The sequence below is a fragment of the Lepidochelys kempii genome, chromosome 10, assembly GCF_965140285.1.
Source record: "Lepidochelys kempii isolate rLepKem1 chromosome 10, rLepKem1.hap1, whole genome shotgun sequence".
NCBI classification, from domain to species: Eukaryota; Metazoa; Chordata; order Testudines; family Cheloniidae; genus Lepidochelys; species Lepidochelys kempii.
In genome coordinates, this window is record NC_136389.1 from 64,642,320 (window position 1) to 64,664,456 (window position 22,137).

A 22,137-nucleotide genomic window follows, 5' to 3' on the forward strand; every position below is an offset into this window, starting at 1 on the left:
CGACACTATAGCGGCTTCACATAACAGCGTTAGTGTGTCAAAGACATTCATAACACAAAGAAACTATAACAGCTCTACTGATGTTGATGTCTGCCTGAAGGATCTATGAACCCAGTACCGTATTTAAGGTGACAATTCTCTTATTTATAGAGATATTTCTTCTGGGCATAAGGGTGTTTCTTGTGTTTGCACAGGTACTACAACACACACATGCACTTCCATTTAGGCCCAAAAGGTTGCAAATGTAACAGACACGACTCATGGATTTCAACATCAGTGGAGCTGCTTTGGTTTCACTAATGTGTCATATGCTGAACATAGTCTAAGGCGTTACCTTCTACTTAGTCATAGGTCCTTTGGGCATCACGGTGTCAGTATGAGTAAGTGGGATCACATCAGCACATTATAAGATCTGTCAATCCTTCCGGCAGACTTCAATATCACCAGAGCTGCTACAATAATGTCCAAAGCTTTTGCGTAAAATTATTTAAATGATCATTAATTTTAAGGTGTTATAAAAAAAAAGTCAGCCTCCTACTAGAACTGCTCAAAAGACAGAGGAAGAATTGTTCTATGGATGAGGCATTGGACTAGGACTTGAGAGACCAAGATTCTATGCCCAACTCTGCTGTTGATCTGTGTTCACCTTGGTCAAGTTACTTTGCCTTGATTTGCCCTCCCAACCTTTGTCTTACTTCACTATTTAAACTGTAAGTTCTTTGGGGTGGGGACTGTCTCTTACTATGTGTTTGTACAGTATCCAGCACAATGGGGCCCTGATCTCAGCTGAAGCTTGTGTGAGCTAAAATAATGCAAACAATAAAATGATAATAGTAGCCCTACAATAGCGCTTCATGGCCCCAATTGTGTGATTTAAACAATGCTTTTATTCCCATTGCATTAAGCAGCTAAGGTCAGAAGAGGGCCCTATAAACATATGGATAATTTACAGAGGAAATCATTTTATCTTACTGTAATGTTAATTTTGTATTGATTTATAAATAGAAGTATATTTGGGGATAAAGGATAGACAGCCTCACTAGTTAAAAAGTTGGTACTTGCACAAAATATATGCCACAATTCCTATTTTAGTCTAAACAATTTCCCTTTTTTAACATGATATTGATGTTTTATTATTCTTACTATTACACTGTCATAGTCTATACTTTCAAGTGTCTCTATGAGCTCCATGTGCAGTCAAGCCAGCTCAGTTAGGAAAACACCTTCCTAAAATGCCGAGGGGAAAAGAAAAGATATTCTTAAAAAATAAAGACATCTTCTTTGTTTTAATGACGGCCTCCTAAGAGTGTGAGCATCATTTTTAAAAATTTACCTTATATATAGAAGGAAGCTTTGATCTTCCAGACAAAGAATATCTCCCTCTATGTAATAATATTCAGGCATTTCAGGGAGTCCATAATGTCGCTGACAATAGAAGATGGCAATAAAGCTATTTGTATAAAGAGATACTTAATTTAGATCAAGCACACTCAGGTTTTGACTGTTGTACAAAGGGATTTCAAGAATCTGTGAGAGAACGGAAACTGTACTAATTAGTATCCCTTTAATCTCAGGCACTTTGGTACATAATACAAAATGCAGTTGTAATTTACTCAGTCCACATTTTCAGAAGCACACACACAAGTTTTCTGCCCACCTGAACAGCATGCCCAAAATGCTTGATGTGAACACAAATATGTGTATGCAAATCTCTGATTTGTTTGTGTGCAACTCTGGGTACTCCCTAGCCACAGTTTGGCTTCTATTTTCAACTTCTTCCTGAAAGTGAAATTTAGCAGAGTGGCACCAAAGAGCATTTTTACAAAAGGGGCAATTAGTTAACATTTTAACACTCTAGATTACCCTCCAGGGAATACTACTACTTTTTACTAGAACCCATCTAGTAAAAACAGATATACTTCAAACCCATGAGTACAGGGGCTAACCCAAACCTCACTGGTGGAAAAACTCCTATGGGTTTGACTTCAATGGGTTTTGGGTCAGGTTGATACTGTATACCTATTAAAATCTATTAAAATATTGATAATCATTTATTCTTTTAAATTCCATCTTTAACAGCCAAACAGGAATATTAAAACATTTTGCTTAATAAGATTTTTTATATTATTAGATAAAAAAGAGGACAGTGAATCCAGTAAGCACAGGTGATATGAACTCTCTGTGCATCACTCTAGCAATTTGGGATATGCCAGGACCTAAGCATAAACATATTTTCAAACACCTAACCAACCACTTTTTCTGCTGTCTTCTAACAAAAATAATTCCAATATGGTTTATGTATGCCACTGTTGTTCCTTGTTTTTACGGTTCAAAATAGGATCTATATAAAGAATTCACAGGTTTTTTTAAAAAGCTCTGGTAGTAGTTAGTCAATGTGCTATACCACAGGTACTACAATAGCTGCTATACAACTCTCAGTAAAGGACCAAACATTTAAACATCTATGGTTTGTACAAACAGACACCATTTAATATTTTGTCTGCCTCATAATGGATTTTATGCGTATTCCAGATTTCAAAGCTGGATTCAATCATATCCCAAGATATTCAGTGCCTAGATTGGTGGTATACAGACACCTAAAATAGATCCTTTTTTTTTTTTTTTTTTTTTTTTAAATATAAACCAGTCGCTGTCCTTGCAGTTTTAATCTCAAGAGACTTGCTACTGGACAATGATTAGGCAAATGATATGTTGAAACTATTGCCTATCGTGACAACAGATACCGTCTCCTTGTCCTCAATAACCCGTTGTGTCTCGTCTTATATTTAGATTGTAAACTCCTTGGGGCAGAGACCATCTTTTAAGTTCTGTGTTTGCACAGCACGTAGTACAATGGAGTCCTTGTCTACAAGTGGGATTTTTAGGTGCCACCATAATACAAATAAATAAATAAATACTTGACTTCAGCTGAATATGCCAAATGCTTCAATCTGATATTATCAAAAAAAGCGTTAGGGGTTTTTTGTCCTGGCAAAAATCTTTGCAAACTGGCAAAAAATTTTGGGGGAACAACATATGAATTAAATGCTGAATCAGTTACTCATTAAAAGCCACAGCATGAAATAATAGTTTATTTGTATCCGTAAAAGGGGAGAACAGAAGTGGTCCTTTTAATCTTACCTATGGGAAAAGCTGTCATCCCTTGAACTGTATTCAAATGACAAGATGCACAATCAAGCTCATGTTCAGAATGAATAAATATTCCACTGGATTAAAAAATACTAGTTTTCTGAATACTTAAGTCTGACAACTATTGAAAACATGAAAGCAGAACATGCAGCTATAAGATTACTACAAAGAAAACTTTAGTCATTGCAGATACAGCTGATCAAATAACTGTGCTGCTAGCTATGACAGGTTTCAGAGTAACAGCCGTGTTAGTCTGTATTCGCAAAAAGAAAAGGAGTACTTGTGGCACCTTAGAGACGAACCAATTGGTTCGTCTCTAAGGTGGCACAAGTACTCCTTTTCTTTCTGCTAGCTATGGTACAGCATGCCAGGAAAAAGCACTATGCAAAGATTAGGGCTTGTTAGAAGAAAAACGGTTACTAATCTTCTGTAACTGTTATTCTTAGAGATGTGATGCTCATGCTAGGTGACCCACAAACAGTATCCCTGGAGATGGGCTCGGAGTTCATGGATGTGCCAATTGTAACACTGCTGTCCAGAAACTGGCATCGTCATGGGCCTGTTGGGTGATGTCATAGTGGAGCACGAAAGTATGAACCAACGACCATATCACGGCCCTGCAGAGGTCCTGGATTGGTAACTGTGTTAGGAACGCTGCTGGTGAAGTGTGGGTTCTTGTGGGAGGAGCTGTACCAATGGCCGGAGGCAGAACCTTCCCCTTGCTTGTAGCAAGCTCAGAAGCAGGCGGTTATCCAGGATGAGATTCTTTGGCATGACACCGGTAGTCCTTTCATCCTGTCTGCCGCAGCTACAAAAATCAGTGGAGACTTGCAGAAGGGCTTAGTCTTTTTGATATAGAAGGCCAGGGCCCACCTAATGTCTAATGTGTGTAGCCAATGTTCCTCATTGGTGCTGTGAGGCTTCAAAAAGAAGACAGGCAGAAAAATGTCCTGGTTGATATGGAACTGCAACCCCACCTTCGGTAGGAAGGCCGGGTGGGGGGGCAACTGGATCTTGTCCTTGAAGAACACGTATATGGGGGGTTCTGATGTCAGAGCTTTGATCTCAGAGACCCTTCTGGATGAAGTAATCGCCACCAGGAAGGCGACCTTCTACGAGAGGAGCAGTAAGGAACAAGATGCCAGTGGCTCAAATGGTGGTCCCCATGAGACTCAACAGGACCAGGTTTTAGTCCCACGGGGGAACTGGGTTACGAACCTTTCCAAACCCTTGAGGAACCTGATTGTCATCTTGTGATAGAAGACTGATGTGTCCTGGACTGGAGGATGGAAAGTCAAGCTGGCTGCAAAGTAAACTTTGACCAAGGTGGAACTAACAGTCCAAGATAGACTGCAAGGAAGACAGAGATGGAGGAATAGCCCTGATGGAAGGTTTCCTACCACTTAGCAAGACTTGCGGGACCTGATCTGAGCAGGCCTGCTCCTCAGGGTTCAGCCACGCAAAAGCCACGCCATCAGGTGTAGGGAGGCGAGGTTCGGGTGCAGCAACCAGCCGTGGTCTTGCGAAATCAAGTCCAGATGGGGTGGGAGCTCTAGTTGAGTTCTTGTTCTAGAGACCTCTTGTGGCTGTTGTCGGTAGCTACCGGTGTGGTGCTCTGCCCTTGTTTGATGATGAAAACAGTCGGCTGCGTGCGTGTTCCCTCTGTGTCCTGCCCCAGCTCTGTGCAGATAGCTAACACAGCAGACCCCGAGAGAACCCCCAAAACCCACAGACTCTAGTAAGGTACAAAGAAACCTGAGCCAGGTTTACTGTCAAACGAAGCACAGTAATAGTTCCCTATAGACTCTACAGGGCATACTACGAATTTGTGCTCCCTGGCAATGGACACAGCTGGCAGGCTAAGCTTATCGCCCTGAGTTCCCTGACATTTATGTGCAGGAAGCGTTCTTCCTGGGACCAGAGACCCTGGGTTCTAAGTCTGCCAAAGTGTGGTTCCCCACTCCATGTCTGATGCTTCCGAAACCAACATTACTGTCAGGTACAGGGCAGTGAAAGGTACCCTTTTCAGCACCAAATGTGGGTCTGTCCACCAAATCAGAGAAGCTAGGACAGTTGGCAGAATCGTGAGAACCGAGTCCAAGTGGTGTCTGCCCAGAGAGTAGACTAATGCCAGCAACATCTGTGGGGTCTGAGGCAAAGCCGCGTGTACTGTGCCACATAGGTGCACGCTGCCATGTGACCTAACAGCTTGAGGCACACCCAAGCAATCGTAAGCAGGTGATCTGTGACATGGGTGATTAGATCTGACATAGTTCAGAACCGTGCCTCCAGCAGGTAGGCCTTGGCCTGAGTTGAATCAAGCATTGCCTCTATAAACTCTATTCTCTGCACTGGGTATGGATTTCTGTTCATTTATTAACAGGCCCAGCGCACGACAGGTGGCCACTACTATGCCAATGCTGTGCTGAACCTGAGCCTGCAAGTGGCCTTTGATCAGCCAATCATCAAGGTATGGCCAGATTTGTACGCCTCTACGTCTCAAGTAAGCTGCAACCACCACCATACACCTTGTAAGAACCCGTGGGGCTGCTGACAGGAAAGGAAGCAGGGTGAACTGGTAGTGGCATTGGCCCACCATGTACGGGCGGAATCTCTGGGGTCTGTGGAAGACGGAGATGTGGAAATATATGTCCTTTAAATCGAGGGCGGCGTACCAGTCTCCCAGATCCAGGGAGGGAATGATGGAGGCCAGAGAGACCATGTGGAAGCTCAATTTAAAGAGATATTTGTTGAGGCAATGAAGACCCCCTTTGGCCTTCGGGATTAGGAAATATCAGGAGTAAAACCCCTTCCCTCTCAAGTCTTGAGGAGCTTCCTCTATGGCCCCCACACCTAGGAGGGCTTGCACCTCCTGGATGAGAAGTTGCTCATGAGAACAGTCCCTGAAGAGTGACGGGGTTTGAGGTTGGAAGGGAGGGGTGGATATAGGGTGATCAGATGTCCCGATTTTATAGGGACAGTCCCGATTTTGAGGACTTTTTCTTATATAGGCTCCTATTACCCCCACCCCCATCCCGATTTTTCACATTTGCTGTCTGGTCACTCTAGGTGGATGAAAACTGCAGGGTGTCTCCAACTGTCACAATACTGAAAACCTAACAGTCCAAAGTTATGCAGGACCACGCAGTGCCGCAGGGTGATAGGCGGTTCAAAAACAAAAGCGGGGATGGATCCTGAACTGAGACTGGTATGCTGTCATCAGGTGTACCCTGAAAAGGCCAGTCTGGACCCTCTGGGGTATCTACTTGAGCCTGACTGGGTGGTCGATGTAGACTCTAGGGGCTGACGGCACTTACAGCCCTTTCCTTTCCTCTTATAGGATTCCTGCCTGGGAAGCCCCAGAAACCTGGGAGGCTGTTGAGGCCTGAAATGCTTCCAGGAAGCCAGGGGCATGTACAGGCCTAAAGAGCGGAGTGTGGCTTTTGAGTCTTCGAGTCCGTCTGCTCAGAGAACAAAGAGGTGCCCTTGAAGGGGAGGTCCCTGACTGACTGCTGCACCTCATGCAAGAGGCCAGATGACTGGAGCCACAAACAGCGTCTCATGGCAACTGCTGACGCCATCTTTCTGGCTGCAGTCAGCCACATCCAGAGCTGCCTGAAGGGAGGCCCTGGCCACCATCTTGCCTTCCTCCAGGATGGCCATGAATTCTTGCCTCGACTGCTTCAGCAGGGAGTCCTTGAACTTGTCCATTGCGTCCCACAGGTTAAAATCAGACCTTCCCAGCAACACCTGCTGGTTAGAGATACGGAACTGGATACTGCCTGTGGAATAAACGTTTCTCCTGAACAGATCTAGTCTCTTAGCCTCTTCATTCTTTGGTATAGCACTGGACTGTCCTTGTCTGTCCCTCTCGTTCGCGGCTGACACCACCAGACCCTGGGGTGTGGGTGTGTGAATACAAGTACTCAAACTCACTAGCCTGTACATAATACTTCTTTTCCACCCTTTCTGAGGTAAGGAAGGGGTCTGCCATACAGCCCTGACTGGTCCCAACATCATCTCATTGACTGGGACGGCCACTCTGGAGGGAGCCGCTGCAGCCAGGATATCAATCAGGCTGCGTGAACTCCTTTAGCTCCTCCACTTCCAGTCCCAAGTTTGTGGTGATCCATTTCAGGAGCTCCTGATGGGCCATGAAATCGTCCCAAAGGAACAGGATAGAGGGACCTTCTAACACCTCATTCAGGGACGAGGAGGAGGCGGCTAGCGTCATGGGAGGGGCTGCTCCTTTCTCCTCCCTTTGTACCACCTCCAATGGGGCCTCTTCAGGGACCTCAGTGCTGTGGTTGGTGACAGAGTGGGGCTCTGGTGCTGGTCGGGACAACGCCTTAGCTTGTCTATCAGAATCGACCAAGTAGGAGAACTGGAAAGGGGGTCCTAGTGCTGGGGGAAACCACACAGGTTCCAATACTGCCAATTCATGAGCAAATGTCCCGGTAGCCAAGCGCTGGCTGCAGGGCTGGAACTGAAGTCCGGTGCATAAGTCGGGTACCAGTAGCTCTTTGGCAAGGCAAGGACTCCACCTCAGACTCTTCTCTCAGAGACCATGGAGGAGCTGTAACCAGTTCTGCCTCCAAGCAGTTCTGGGGGAGTGGTGACTGATGTCACGGCGGGGACCACGGTGGCAAGGCCATGGAGGGCTTTTCTTTGGAAGGTGCCACTACGGCCAGTACCACAAAGGAGCTCTCTGAACCTTGCACCCTTCTGTCCCCGGTAGTACTGACAGGCATGTGGGAGCAGGTGGGTATCCTTGAGGCACATTCAGTCCTTTGCAGCCTGGCAAGCCTCCAGAGTCGAGGGGATCCACAGGCGCGAAGTACCATGACCACTCCTGGAGTCAGAGGTGGGTCCCAGACTGGGCTCGGTGCCCTATGCAGAGTCACCAGAGCCGACCGTGGCTCTGGGGAGGACAAGTGGCCTGGCATGGGTCTCACTAGGTCGGTTGCTCCCTTCTTATTCCTCTTCAGCACTGGAGAGCACCCTCTCTTGGCAGGCAGAATGGCACAGGTGGAGCACGTCACACAGAGGACAGTCTGCGGGCTGCCTCAATTAGCGGAGCTTTGAGGCGAATGTCTCTGTCTTTCTGAGTCCATGGTTTGAAGCCCCTGCAGATCTTACATTTCTCCTTAACATGAGCTTTCCCAGGCACTTTAGACAGGCTGAATGTGGGTCGCTCACAGCCAAGTGCTTTGCCACAGGAGTTGTATGGCTTGAAGCCCAGAGACTGGGGCCAGGCCCAGCCCCTGGGACAACATCCCTCTATGACTGGGACCGCTATCTACATTATGTGCACTAAGACTAACTGGTAACTAAATTCGCTAACTACAAACACTATATACAACACAGATCAGAGTCCAAACCACTGTTAGGGAAGCCTTGCAAGAGCAAGAAGATTGTTCCAAGCAACTGTCACTGGCGATAAGAAGGAACTGAGAGGGTGGGGTGTGGAGCCGTTGGCATCCCTTTTACCAGTGCATGTGCACAGGGCCCCACGGGGCACTAGGGCAGGCTCTACGGGTACCGCAAAGGGAAAAATCTTTGGCAACTGTGCATTGGTGCATGCACACCTAGCATGGAATCAACATGAGCAAGCACTCAAAGAAGAATTAGGTTGTTAATGATTTTGAGATCTATATAGCAGCACAGGTCATGCAGGGCCTTCCAAAGAATTCAGTCAGCGGAAAATTTGATCCTCCATTTAATTTGATCAAAAGCTCTGGAATCAAACTGTTTGTATGTGTAGCAATCTCCAGCCCTTTATTTCAATCAGATTTTAGCACTTGATTCAACAATACCTGCTTCACAATTGCAATTCAATCACTGACTAAAGAAAGCAGCCATTTAATTAAAAAATACCAATATAGAAGAGTCCAAGGAAGGTCCATCTGATTATTAATTGAAAGTTGTATTATTCAGGTCACTGTTAACATTATAAGCATTATCTGTTAAGCAACTTGGTGGCCATATATGGATGGCAAAAAAAAAACCCCACAAAAAAACTAAATCACTTCTTGTGATCAAAGTAACAAAGTAACAGAGAATAGCTATGGTTCAAAGCAAGAAGAAAAAACACGGCAGCATACATGTGAAATAAGTTACTCCTCTTCTGACTTATTAGTGACAGTACGCACTGGCCAATACCTTTCCCACTGCTGCACTACATGGAGCCGAGTTTCAGATTGAGAATTTGACAGCTGCTGTACAATTATTTATCGGGCACAACAGGAAAAAGCACTGATTATTGCCTTGATCTTGTTTAGTGAGATTCATTCCTGAGATGATGCAACATAGCTGCTATCAGCTACTTGATGGAACTGAAATTTGGCAGACGACGCACCAAAGTGGATGAGTTTAAATTAAAAGTAAGTTTTTTAAAAATCTTATCAATTAGTCTGAAAAGCTGGCTTTTCCACAGGCTCACGGTGAGCTGCTTTCCCAGAAAATGCTGCAACCCAAGTCTGATAGCCTTCTAACCATTCTCCCATCAGTCTGGTAGTTCAGATTAACAATAAACGGTTAGGAATTGTCAAATTAGAGTCCCATCGAGACCATTCAGTCTCCAGCCCATTCCCCATGAGTCCTTAGACCAAGCATCACTGGCACTGTTGCTGTAGTCTCTCTCTCTCTCACACACACACACACACACACACACACACACACACACACACGGAAGACCCTGAGTTCCACTTTATTCATGGCAGAAAAGAAAGTTGGTGCTGATCTGTGTCCATGTGACTTTCCCTGTCAGTATGATTCCTCTCCCCAGCTCCCAAAGCCCCCAGACTAATAATAAAGAACAACCTTGCCCTCATACAGTAGTTTTCATCCCTAGATCTCAAAGCATTTTCAAAAAGGAGGGTAAGTATTCTCATCTTTTCATACACGTGAAAAACAGTCACAGAAAGGAGTTGCTCAAATCCCAGACCTTCTGACTCTCAGTCCCATTAAATTGCATTGCCTCAGGAGGGCCCACCCCAGAGATTGAGAACAAAACAATACAAGTTTCAGAGTAACACCCGTGTTAGTCTGTATTCGCAAAAAGAAAAGGAGTACTTGTGGCACCTTAGAGACTAACCAATTTATTTGAGCATAAGCTTTCGTGAGCTACATCCGATGAAGCAAGCTGTAGCTCACGAAAGCTTATGCTCAAATAAATTGGTTAGTCTCTAAGGTGCCACAAGTACTCCTTTTCTTTTTGCGAAAACAATACAAGGCTTTTCTCCCAATGATGGCTCAGAACAAAGCTTCCTTAGAATTATAAGAAGCCTGGAACCTAGCCCCCATCACATGTGTCTCTGTAAGGTTATGACCAGGTAAACTCCCGAATGGTAAATATAAGGAAATGTGACACAAGTAGGTTTCACAACCTGTATTTGGGGGGGGGGAGGTGTCTTCAGAAGGGATTATTTGGGATCAGCCATCAATTTACTACCTGCCTATATCAGTCTTAAACGGCGTAAGATTGCTTTGTTTAATTTTGCTGCCAGTTTTGTTTATAGGTCTTTTTGTGCAAGCCTTTGTGTGTCCATTAAGTAAACACTCTCTCCATGCTTGTAGAAGCATGCTTGGGTTCAGCAAGATGTCTATCACTTAATAACCAAATGAAAAGTTTAATCACCAAAAAGCTAGCTTTCAACCTGCAGGGTTACAGTAAACAAAACAGAAAAACTAAGGGTATTTCATACGCATTTTCTCTCTACTGCTTCTGTTATCGGGTTTGCTAGTCCAAACAAGTTTGGTACTTAGTATTTAGTCCTGTAAATATCAGCTCAGCATGTGGAAACAGGCAACATTTACTTTCGCTTCAGAGTTCTCAGAATCAATCCAATAATGGGCATCAATTACTCATTCCAATTCCCAAAGAATGATTGTTTTTGTTACTTATTATTGAAGACATATGAAACAGAAAGAACACATACTAATAGCTTGCTGTGCACACTGACTCACCAATACTGGGCAAGTATCTCTGAGCAAAACATGACATGGAAACCAAAGAGGAAAAAATATGAGTCATTCCAAGGTGTCATTTTCACAAAATGACTTTTTTTCTTTTAAACCAAAGAGACAAGATAATATCCCAAGATGGGACAATAAGGCGGTGTTAAAAACACTTGCCATTAACAGCTATCTGCTGTCAGCAATAATGCTGGTAAATTTTATGCACAGCTGACAGCTTTGCATTGTCCCTCCCCCTTCATGAAGAAATCTCTCACTTCAGTGTGCAAAGCCTTTAAGAAGCAGGATCTAGCCAATGCATTTACAGCTTATTATAGACTGCTGCTTGTACTAAATATTCGACATTCTGTTGTGGATTTCCAAAACAGAAAGTATACACATGATTTGGAAAAACAGTATGCTAATAATAGTCCAGTCCCCTCTAATAATATTCTGTTCATGACAGCACTGCCTGTAAAAATCAAGAGGTAAAGTGTGCTCACTGCCCTTGACATACTCAGGTGTTAAGAAAAATCAAGAATATTTTTACTGTTCTCTGAGAAATAAAGATATAGCTCTGCTACAGCCTATCTTCTTGATCAGAATCTCTCTGGTATCCTGATGCTGTTTGAACTTGTCTCTTCAGAATATTTAGTAAATACATTTCATGTTCACACCAAAAGTTCAAGTTACCTTCCTTTTGTTTCACTGTATGTTAGAAATCTTAAAATACATAAGCACGACAAATGGCAGGGTCACACTTCCTTCATTTGCAATCTCGCAAAGAGCATTTATGCAGGAAAAATGCAGAGAAAACTAAGATTCCATTAACATTCAGAATGTACTGTGACTCCCATTTTCCATCCCTCAGATCTGATAATCCTAATACACATTAGGAAAAGGGCCAGAAAAGGAAACTGAAGCAGCTAAAAAATGATTTGCCTATTGCTTTAGAGCACTATGTTCATGTCTTTCAACTCACAGAAGTTTGTGGTCAAGTCTGTATATCTGGAACCCATGTTGAGAAAATTAACCCTCTATGTGCCCTATGTCAAATGCTATATTCCTTTAAAGAGACAAGGTGGGTGAGGTAATATCTTTTATTGGACCAACTTCTGTTGGTGAGAGAGACAAGCTTTCGAGCTCATACAGAGCTCTTCTTCAGGTCAGCCCAGAACTCACCCACCTTCTCTCTCTAATAATAAAACACCACTGCATACAACATATTCCCTTAAGTCAGTAAAAAATTTGGCCCCGTTTGCTGAGTAGATGGTTCCTCCCTGGTTTCTCTCAGATTTTCTAAGGAACTAGAAACAAGTTCAATCTGAAAAAAAAACTGAATCTGTCTTTTGAACTCAAAAATATCAAGAGATATTTTTATGTTTGATGCATTTGTAAAAATTAGATTCAGGTTCAATTTGCAAGCCAGATTAGACCCCAAGTTCTGGTTTAGCGACATCTCATTTAGAACATGAAGACCCCTCTGGGTTTTTGTTTTTTCCTTTCAAATCAACTGTATAAACCTAACTAGCCTTTGAGTAACAATCACAATTGGGAACATGTAAATTTCTCAGCTAAATCTACATTTGATTTTTATTTTATTTTTCACGTAAAGAGAGATTTACAAAGGGGTTCAAGATCTCAGGCATTTTAAAAGTAATTCATTTCATTCCCTCCCCTTCCCCACCACTGGTACAATACCCTGGTTATGTCAATGGAAAGACACTCCATTGACTTCAGTGGGCTCCAGATCAGGCCGTTAAAGCCTAATGTCTGCAGCTTTGTGCAAATGATTCAAGGGAAGGCTGCAAGAAAGAATCCTGCGTACCAACTAGGAGCTTTTGGTGCTGAACAACTGTACCATTGCCACATTGTTCCAGCCTATGCAATGGTGCATCACATGACTTGCAGCTAAATCCCTCATTATTGTGGAGGCAGGAATGGGCTAGACCTATGGCTCCAGAGGGGCAGCCATTCCCATCTTAGGATTCAGCATGCTCTTCTTTGCTAAATTGTAACTACTTTTGACTCATAGCAAATACTGCTCCCTTTTGCTTTTTCCTATGTAGATTTTACCCTTTTAAACTGGCATTCTGCTTATGAGAATCATCCCACAAAATTTGATTCATGCCCGCTAGATTCGTCTCCATCCTTTACCAACAATTCTGCTGTGGCTCTTCTTGTTACAATGAGAATCACGTCCAAACAGCTGCCTCTCATCACAGTACTCTCTGAATCCAAAACCATCCTAGCTGCCCCACTGGCACATTCATTGGCTGGTCTCCAGTATCTGTCTCATCCTTTTTTCACTCATGGTTGGCGTCCTAGCATGAGATCACTTGTTCCCGCAAGCCCTCGAACCCATTCTTGAGTCTATCAGATTTTGGCACCCTAGCATTTTGTCCCGCATGAATTATAAATCAGTGATAATTTCCCACCATTCTTCGGGGTATCTGGCACCATTATTGCAATAGTCTTTATTCTTGTAGCTAGCCGGCACCACACTATCTTGTTTTCCTTATCTGAGCTACAGATGTTTTGGACCACATTCCTCTCTGTAGAGTCGGTCAGAATGATTAGCCTCTTTTTCTGCATTCTTTCAGTGCTCACCTTCTTATCAGTGGGCGGCCTACTGCCAATTACCTTCGGCTCTTCTGAATCTGATCTCTATCTTGTTGCAATTGGAATATCTGTCACAGGTACTAAAGGTTAAATGGCTCCATCCATAATTTCTGCTCTTTCTACAGCTTCTAGTCTTCCCTGAAACCATGTTCCTCCACCTCCATCAGCTCTGAGATCTCTGCTTGTCCAGCCTTGCCTAATTACTGTTCTCTTTGGTCCCTCTGAAATTTGGTTTTCTTTGATTTCATCATTGACTTCTACTGACCCCTCACCTTTTGCTTCAAAATGGAAAGAAATTTCACTTCAGACGTGTGTAGACCTCGTGCTTTTTCATTCAAAAATAGGAACATGATATAGGTTTCACATCAGATTATTTTGGATAATTCAGTAGCCATCCTTGATAACAATCACTGCTGCTCACTTCATGAAGCTGCTTCTCTAGTGGGAATTCCCATGAGCAAAGGACTAACTTCTTACAAGTCTCTTACTCTTTGGTGGGCTACTTTTAAAATGGGTTTATATCTAACCTACCTCTGATCGGTGCTGAGTGGTAAACTGCCTCAAATCAAAACATCATTTTTACCAGATTTGCTTTGTGGCTGGTTCCTCATCTCAGAGCCAAAGGCTAGGCATAATGCAGGCAAACCATTTTGACTTTGCAAAACTTTGTGATTGCAAAATGAAACAGGCGTTTTGGATCTGGAATCCACTGCACCCGAACTGAAGTTCGGGTGTTTCAAATAAAGAGCTCTGATTTGGCCCATTTCTAAGTAGGATCAAACGAGTAGGGATGAGCAAATTGGTTTAAGAACTGACCCATACCTTCCTCTAAAACAAAGTGAACTGTAACAAACAGTGCAGACAGCATGTCTACCAATAGGTGATGATGTATCTTTATCTTAGTGATAATAACAAAACAGATAACTTATGTCATTGTACCTCAGGGGTGGGAGGTGGAAGGGTATTGTTTGAAATTTCAATCCTGCCTGGTGTACCTGAGTTATTTGTGGTGTCCCAATAAAGTCTTTGGTTTCAGTGAGTGAGTATTATAGAACCTTAACTAAACTCTGAAATGTAAAATAGTTTTGACAACTAATCTCTTTCTTTGCTGATCTATTTCGCCCCCTCCCCCAGCTCATTTTCAGAGGCCTCTTCCTGTGGGGACTGAGAACAAAAGAGATGAAATATTCCAAGAAATTCTGTCAGGATATGAGAGGAATCTCATGAGAAAGTCTATTCTCAGAAGATTTCTAGCCAAATTCTTAGCAGGTTTAGATTTAGCCTCAGGAGGTTTAGGTAAGTTTCCCAAAGTCTGGGTGTTGATACCTTTGATTTCCCCAACACCAGCAGTGATCGCCTCTTGAAAAAATTACTCTTAATAGTCTCATTTGTCAGCCTCTGGTTGGATGTGAAAGTGCCATTTCCAATACATACAGAACAAGCGTCACTGAAACTTAATCTAAAACAATGAATTAGTTTCCATGTCTACCGCTGGTTGTGATGAGACAGCCAGCATAAAAAAAAGAACGTGCAGAGCCAGAAAGGCCGTCAGTATACCAGACTCATTTATTTTTCTTGAGTGTAGGATAGCCAGATATTTACTGATCGAGTGGAAAGTGATTCTGTCTTCCTATACACTAAAAGAAATATTTGCATGTGCAGGTTTATTTTGTTATTGACAAATAGAGAATGAAAGAGGATGGGCCAATGGGATTACATTGAACGAAGCTAAAAGCATAAATAGGATAAATTAAGTATGCACCTCTTAGATCAGGAATGGGCAAACTATGGCCCATGAGCCGTTTTAAGCCGTACCGCGAGCTTCTAGAGCTTGTCCCGCTCCGGCACTCCAGCCGGGGCATTGGGTTGGGGGCCGCACCACATGGCTCCTGGAAGCTGCAGGGCGCAGGGTCAGGGGCCACACCACGTGTAGGAGCCGGAGAAGGGACATGCCACTGCTTCTGGGAGCCGCTTGAGGTAAGCGCTGCTTGGAGCCTGCACCCCTGAGCCTCTCCCCACACCCCAACCCCCTGCCCCCGCCCTGATCCTACTTCTGCTCTCCAAACTCCTTGATCCCAGGACAGAGCACCCTCCTGCACCCCAAACCTCTCATCCCCAGCCCCACTCCAGAGCCCGCCCCCCCCAACCAGAACCTGCACCCCTGGCCCCAGCCCTGATCCCCCACCCCACCCTCCAAACCCCTCGATCCCAGCCCAGAGCTCCCTCCTACACCCTGGAGTCCTCTGTACACAATTAGGCAAGCAACCTCAATTTTTCTGGCTCTGAAACCAAACTCCTCATCCCCAGCCCCACCCCAGAGCCCTCACCCCCTCCCGCACTCCAACCCCAGTTTTGTGAGTATTCATGGCCTGCTATAAGAAAAGGAGTACTTGTGGCACCTTAGAGACTAACCAATTTATTTGAGCATGAGCTTTCGTGAGCTACAGCTCACTTCATCGGATGCATACTGTGGAAACTGCAGAAGATCTTTTTATACACAGAGACCATGAAACAATACCCCCTCCCACCCCACTCTCCTGCTGGTAATAGCTTATTTAAAGTGATCATCAAGTTGGGCCATTTCCAGCACAAATCCAGGTTTTCTCACCCCCCACCCCCCTCCAAAAACCACACACACAAACTCACTCTCCTGCTGGTAATAGCTTATCCAAAGTGACCACTCTCCTCACAATGTGTATGAAAATCAAGGTGGGCCATTTCCAGCACAAATACAGGTTTTCTCACCCCCCACCCCCTTTTTTAAAAAAAACACACACACAAAAACTCATTCTCCTGCTGGTAATAGCTTATCCAAAGCGACCACTCTCCCTACAATGTGCATGATAATCAAGGTGGGCCATTTCCAGCACAAATCCAGGTTTACTCACCCCCCCCCACCCCCATACACACACAAACTCACTCTCCTGCTGGCAATAGCTCATCCAAACTGACCACTCTCCTTACAATGTGCATGATAATCAAGGTGGGTCATTTTCAGCATAAATCCAAGTTTAACCAGAGCGTCGGGGGGGCGGGGGTGTAGAAAGGTGCCACAAGTACTCCTTTTCTTTTTGCGAATACAGACTAACATGGCTGTTACTCTGAAACATAGAATCATAGAATCATAGAATATCAGGGTTGGAAGGGACCCCTGAAGGTCATCTAGTCCAACCCCCTGCTCGAAGCAGGACCAATTCCCAGTTAAATCATCCCAGCCAGGGCTTTGTCAAGCCTGACCTTAAAAACCTCTAAGGAAGGAGATTCTACCACCTCCCTAGGTAACGCATTCCAGTGTTTCACCACCCTCTTAGTGAAAAAGTTTTTCCTAATATCCAATCTAAACCTCCCCCACTGTAACTTGACATGGCCTGCTATACAATCTGTATTCCCCAATGTGGCCCTCGGGCCAAAACGTTTGCCTACCCCATCTCAGATTATAAAATCTTTGGGGCAGGGCCCATACTCATGGGTGCTTGAAAGCCTAGCACAGCATAGTAGGTACTGTCATAAGTAATAATAAGAAAAAATGTACCTGAATCTGGGTTGTTGATACCTGTTCTAGACTGTTTTCACCTTCTTTCCTGAGAAAATAAAGCTAAATTAGAACTTGCATTCAAAATTGTCAATTGAATACTTGGGCCATTTTTCAGTTTTCCCATCATCTCCATTCCCTATAGCCCCTTAGGCTTCTCAGACTCCAGCATGGGGCTTTCCAATATCATTTTTCAGAACAATATAATTTCACTAAAAGAGGTTAACCTGCCCTCCTGATATCTCCTAGGCATCAAATATGCAACAACCTGCAGTGCACTTTTCATCCTGAAGCGTCTGTTAAAGGTTTACTTTAACATTTATCATTCTGAATTGTGAGGCTGCCTGTCTTAGGAAGCTTTGCATACAGGGTAAATCCATTTCCTGCAGGATGTACACATGCATCCTACATAGTACAATTGGGCTGGGTGAAAAGGGAAGGTTTCCTGGTCAGTGCCTTTAAAACTTGTGAGTGAAAGGCAGGAGCAGCCTTAGCCATTCTGTAAGCCAAAGCAGAAAATATTTTCGGCTGACCCTGCCTCTCCCCCTCTACCGAGTCCCCTATGCCCCCAAAAAGCCAAGAGCTAAGCAGCACTGCACAACTGTTCACCTCAGAAGTTGGTGCCCATGGCAACCACCCTTTGTGTCCACCCCTAGAACCAGCCTGGTGAAAAGTATGCATGCCTAGTTTCCACTGGGCTGCTGAACACATTTGAGACTAGCTAGAAATGGGACTCAGCCCAGACAAATACAGCAGGCCTAGTTTTGATGAAGCCGTCTATGCTTTTCAATACCTTTATTTAAGAGAGTGATTTTTCACTTCCCAGACAGGTACTAATCTTCAGGAGCACACCCTCACGCTTCTGGGGTCCTCTGTACACAAGCAGGCAACCAACCTCAATTTCTCCAGCTCTGAAACCATCGCCCCTGCCTTTGCTTGGTGGTATGAAACTTATTTCTTATTGTAATGCATTATTTTATTTTTTTTAATGGCTAGACCACACATACTTCTCAATAGTGGCATGATTAGGGTCTGACAGAAAGACAATCAGTGACTTCAGTGGGTTTTAGATCAGGCATGTAGGAAAGAGCTGGCTGTTTGGAAAGATTCGTCTCTTGATATAATCAAGTGACAGCAGCAAATTCAGACCAACTAAGTGATTTATGAGCTGGAAACTATTATACTTAAAAAGCTTGCAGAATAAAGGTAAAAAAGTCAACATTTTAAAACTCTCCTTGACCTTTACGCAGTTTTAGAAGGATCATTTTTTTATCCTAAGGTAAGTGTTGAGGGCACCCGGTCAGGGAATCATATCAGGTTGCTAATTGAGCCCCAACTAATGTGACCCAAGATCAAAATTTTACTGTTTCAGGAATTGAAAACAGGCTGTATTCAGAAATTCATTGCTTGTTTCCTTGCCATTTGTAACCTGCATCTTTGCAAGCCACACCAAAACACATTTCAACAGTAAAACTTTTAGCGATAATTTGATTTTACACAGTCAGTCAGCACTTGAGTATTAATAATATTTTTGATGCATTACATACGTGTCTGAAAACATTAGCACTCAGGTAATTAACTCTTCCATTGGGTGTCCAGTTTATCCTATTGAGTGAAAACAGATTGCTCCCACAGCAACATGTGCTGCATGTAAACAAGTCTAATTCCTGAATCTCTACTACAGTCAGCAAATTCAAATCCAGGATGTAACAGTTACATGATTTCGGGAAGGGGGTGGTGTGTCAGGGCATTTCTTAGCAAAACAGCTCACACACCATCATTGAACAACAGGAAACCAGGTCTGTAAGAGTCTGTGCTCTGCATGGCTCCAGTCAAATCGAATGGGTGAATTATTGTGACATTACTAAACAGGTAATTAGTTTCACATGTCATTGTTAACCACCTCAACCTCATTACCAAAGTCTTACGAGAGTCTTTTTAAAAATTCAGTCCTGTTTGACCTGCTACCAGCTATAGTGCATTTTGAGCACCCATGAATAAAATGTAATCTTGTGAAACTGAAGACACCTGCTCCCAGCAGGAACACGGCTTATGAGCTGCCAAGTCTGTTGTTACAGAACTTGAGATGCAGAGTTTTTTCCACCTGAGTATACCAGCATTAGCTTGGCTGCAGCCACTCTAAAGCTACCTGAGTATATGTATTACCACATGCAGCACAAGGTAGGAGCAGGATGTGCATACATGTGTAAACAGGACAAAAATACTTTAATTTTCACTGTTTGTAGGGTAGGTTTTTGAAACCAGTTCTTATGGGAAAGCTTCTGTCTGTGATGCACTGTACTTTGTGACTGCCACCCCACAATTGTGCATCTATAGCACTCAGTATGTTACTCTTGCTGGGTGAAATTCAGCACTTTAGTATTGGCACACAGAGGTAAGTTTTCAAATACATTATTTTAATTCCATCATAATATCTGGATTTATTTTTTATGTTTTATTAGCCTCCAATTTTATTTTCCCTAGCGGGTGTGGGTGGGGTGGGGATCTGTTTAGAATCTCAGTGTTCCCGTTCAGACATCAGTGGCCAGCTAATTTTACCCACTCATTTCTTGCTATCATCTCTGCCTTCCAGAGACCTCAATCAGTAAAATCCGCTCTACATCACTTCATCATATATATGCAAATATTAAATTTACAACTGTGAGCATCTGTTGAGGCCAATATTTTAAGTTGTGCTTTAAATCCATTTTGCAATAAACATGGATTTAAACATGTTTCAGTAACAAATGATTTTCTCCCTGATTAGTAAATTACTGTTGTTTCCAGTAAAAAGAAAAGGAGTACTTGTGGCACCTTAGAGACTAACCAATTTATTAGAGCATAAGCTTTTGTGAGCTACAGCTCACTTCATCAGATGCATATCGTGGAAACTGCAGCAGACTTTATATATACACAGAGAATATGAACCAATACCTCCTCCCACCCCACTGTCCTGCTGGTAATAGCTTATCTAAAGTGATCATCAGGTGGGCCATTTCCAGCACAAATCCAGGTTTTCTCACCCTCCACCCCCACACACAAATTCACTCTCCTGCTGGTGATAGCCCATCCAAAGTGACAACTCTTTACACAATGTGCATGACAATCAAGTTGGGCTATTTCCTGCACAAATCCAGGTTTTCTCACATCCCCCCCCACCCCCATACACACACAAACTCACTCTCCTGCTGGTAATAGCTCATCCAAACTGACCACTCTTCAAGTTTAAATCCAAGTTAAACCAGAATATCTGGGGGGGGGGGGGGGGGTAGGAAAAAACAAGAGGAAACAGGCTACCTTGCATAATGACTTAGCCACTCCAAGTCTCTATTTAAGCCTAAATTAATAGTATCCAATTTGCAAATGAATTCCAATTCAGCAGTTTCTCGCTGGAGTCTGGATTTGAAGTTTTTTTGTTTTAAGATAGCGACCTTCATGTCTGTGATTGCGTGACCAGAGAGATTGAAGTGTTCTCCGACTGGTTTATGAATGTTATAATTCTTGACATCTGATTTGTGTCCATTTATTCTTTTACGTAGAGACTGTCCAGTTTGACCAATGTAAATGGCAGAGGGGCATTGCTGGCACATGATGGCATATATCACATTGGTGGATGTGCAGGTGAACGAGCCTCTGATAGTGTGGCTGATGTTATTAGGCCCTGTGATGGTGTCCCCTGAATAGATATGTGGGCACAATTGGCAACGGGCTTTGTTGCAAGGATAAGTTCCTGGGTTAGTGGTTCTGTTGTGTGGTATGTGGTTGTTGGTGAGTATTTGCTTCAGGTTGCGGGGCTGTCTGTAGGCAAGGACTGGCCTGTCTCCCAAGATTTGTGAGAGTGTTGGGTCATCCTTTAGGATAGGTTGTAGATCCTTAATAATGCGTTGGAGGGGTTTTAGTTGGGGGCTGAAGGTGACGGCAAGTGGCGTTCTGTTATTTTCTTTGTTAGGCCTGTCCTGTAGTAGGTAACTTCTGGGAACTCTTCTGGCTCTATCAATCTGTTTCTTTACTTCTGCAGGTGGGTATTGTAGTTGTAAGAAAGCTTGACAGAGATCTTGTAGGTGTTTGTCTCTGTCTGAGGGGTTGGAGCAAATGCGGTTGTATCGCAGAGCTTGGCTGTAGACGATGGATCGTGTGGTGTGGTCAGGGTGAAAGCTGGAGGCATGCAGGTAGGAATAGCGGTCAGTAGGTTTCCGGTATAGGGTGGTGTTTATGTGACCATTGTTTATTAGCACTGTAGTGTCCAGGAAGTGGATCTCTTGTGTGGACTGGACCAGGCTGAGGTTGGTGGTGGGATGGAAATTGTTGAAATCATGGTGGAATTCCTCAAGGGCTTCTTTTCCATGGGTCCAGATGATGAAGATGTCATCAATATAGCACAAGTAGAGTAGGGGCTTTAGGGGACGAGAGCTGAGGAAGCGTTGTTCTAAATCATCCATAAAAATGTTGGCATACTGTGGGGCCATGCGGGTACCCATAGCAGTGCCGCTGATCTGAAGGTATACATTGTCCCCAAATGTGAAGTAGTTATGGGTAAGGACAAAGTCACAAAGTTCAGCCACCAGGTTAGCCGTGACGTTATCGGGGATAGTGTTCTTGACGGCTTGTAGTCCATCTTTGTGTGGAATGTTGGTGTAGAGGGCTTCTACATCCATAGTGGCCAGGATGGTGTTATCAGGAAGATCACCGATGGATTGAAGTTTCCTCAGGAAGTCAGTGGTGTCTCGAAGGTAGCTGGGAGTGCTGGTAGCGTAGGGCCTGAGGAGGGAGGAGGGAGTTGTTTCCAGTGTTACATTCTAACTACCACTTGTTTAGAGTCACAAGAAAACAGATTACTTAGTCAATACAACCAGCCCTTTATTTCCATCTCCACAAAG

The 22,137-nt window shown here is 43.7% G+C and overlaps 1 long non-coding RNA gene across 2 annotated transcripts in view; it reads right to left on the reverse strand.

The window, feature by feature from the left end:
• The window catches only part of LOC140894955 (uncharacterized), a 305,659-nt gene that overhangs the window by 206,957 nt on the left and 76,565 nt on the right, over nt 1-22,137 (reverse strand). For both annotated transcript variants that reach the window (XR_013636433.1, XR_012154013.2), the window contains exon 2: nt 17,261-17,309. This is a non-coding gene — a long non-coding RNA (uncharacterized LOC140894955). The remainder of the gene's footprint in view (nt 1-17,260; nt 17,310-22,137) is intronic.